Source organism: Mus pahari, chromosome 22, assembly GCF_900095145.1.
Source record: "Mus pahari chromosome 22, PAHARI_EIJ_v1.1, whole genome shotgun sequence".
NCBI classification, from domain to species: Eukaryota; Metazoa; Chordata; class Mammalia; order Rodentia; family Muridae; genus Mus; species Mus pahari.
Genome location: NC_034611.1, coordinates 9,660,046 through 9,662,205, shown reverse-complemented (window position 1 = coordinate 9,662,205; position 2,160 = coordinate 9,660,046). Strand labels below are relative to the sequence as shown.

Here is a 2,160-nt window from a genome sequence, read left to right as displayed (position 1 = left end):
CTTCAGAGGTTTAGTCCATTATCATCATGGCGGAGAGCATAGTGGCAGGCATGCATGGTGCTGGAGAAGTAGTTGAGACTACAACCTGATCCACAGCCATAGAGACACTGGATCTGGCCTAGGCTTTTTTGAAATCCTACTGTCTACCCCAAGTGACACACCTTCTCCAACAAGGCCACACCAACTCTTAATCATTTAAAAGAATGCCACTCCCGCTACCTCTCGGTGACCGCCTCCCAGGCCTGTTGCAGTTGGGCTCGGGCTCCTTTGCCGAGCCACCATGTCGCAGAGCGGGGAGGAGAACCTGCAGGGCTCCTGGGTAGAACTGCACTTCAGCAATGGCAATGGGAGCAGCGTTCCAGCCTCCGTCTCTATTTATAATGGCGACATGGAAAAAATACTGTTGGATGCCCAGCATGAATCTGGACGAAGTAGCTCCAAGAGTTCTCACTGTGACAGCCCACCTCGCTCCCAGACACCACAAGATACCAACAGAGCTGAAATAGACACCCACAGCTTTGGCGAGAAAAACAGCACTCTGTCTGAGGAAGATTATATTGAGAGAAGAAGAGAAGTTGAAAGTATCTTGAAGAAAAACTCAGATTGGGTATGGGATTGGTCAAGTCAGCCAGAAAATATTCCCCCCAAGGAGTTCCTTTTTAAACACCCGAAGCGCACAGCTACTCTGAGCATGAGAAACACAAGCGTTATGAAGAAAGGGGGCATTTTCTCAGCAGACTTTCTGAAGGTTTTCCTTCCATCTCTGTTACTGTCTCATCTGCTGGCCATTGGCTTGGGGATCTACATTGGAAGGCGCCTGACAACTTCCACTAGCACCTTCTGATGAAGATTTGGATCTGACTTCTGTTCACACAGTGAGGATTCATGTCTGAGCTGTGACAGCTAATTGAAGAGCTAGCATGATCCTTGGGTGTCTGCACTATGTGTGTTTATTTGTTCTGTAAATGCGGTGTTCCTGATTTAGTGAGACAGAATAGACTCTTGTCATGACCTATAATTATACCTATGGGATCAATTAATAAGCATGTCAGACTGATGCCTATTGTAGCATTTACTAGTAAATTTCTTTGAATATTAGATATAAATAGTATAAATAATTTTAATATAGTAGCAGTGGTGTATTTAAAAATGATCTGTAATCGTAATTCAGATAAGACACTTTACACTTCAAAAGAATGAGTAAGCGATATTAAAATCATTAAAGGTTTTTCCCCAAAGGAATATTGTGGCCTTATAATCCTATTACATAGCAGAAAATTAAAGNGTGTGGGTTATCTGTAAAGGCCTCTAACTTTGTGAATTAAGTACCAAGTAGAAGCTAAGGTTACCCACAAACCCCACTTTGCATCCTCCCTCTTCCTGTTTTGCAGGGTGAGGATTCTAGCCTTACTGTCCACCATTACCTTGGGTGGTCAGTTTTGTTGCAGGCACCTTTATCACTCTGCTGAATTCTACTGTTTGTATTTAAATTTTATGTGCTTTGGAAATCAGCTGTCTACTTTAAAAGACTGGAAATGAAAAACAAAATCTTTGCCAAATCCATTGGAAAATACTGTATTTGCATATCCATTAATCAGTATCCAAAGCTTCTGTAAATCGGGCGTCCCCTCAGTCTTCTCTTTTTTATAGCATGGTTTTAAAGCCTGCCTCCTTGCTGTATATAGTCTGTTTTTTTGTTTCACTGTTCCACACTTAACTCAGGTGTGCTAAAATAAAAGTAACATTTTAACAACAACAAAAAAAAAAAAGAAAAAAAAAAAAAGAATGCCACTCCCTGGTAAGTAAGCATTCAAGCATATGAGCATATGGGGGACAATTCTTAGTCAAATAGAAACAGGAGCCAAAGTCACATTACTAATTAATATAGAAAATATTATCCCGATTTACAAATTTTACGCTGTTGACTGAAATATTGCCTAAGCCTTTCGTTGCCATTAGTACATACCAGGAGAGCCTCAGACGCTGTTTCTGCTTTCCTTTTGAGTTCCTGAAGAGTTGGTGACCTTCTCCACATGCCTGTAGCTCTGCCATTATTTGCCTCCTATAATTCTGTTACTTTTTTATATAATCATTCTGTTTTTATAATAGGAATTAGACACACAAAGATAACCTAAAAAATATGGCCTAGATTTAGAGTTC

At 40.8% G+C, this 2,160-nt stretch overlaps 1 pseudogene; it reads left to right on the top strand.

The window, feature by feature from the left end:
- The first annotated feature begins 221 nt into the window (after positions 1-221).
- Positions 222-1,568, top strand: LOC110338883 (annotated as a pseudogene).
- Positions 1,569-2,160: the final 592 nt, after the last annotated feature.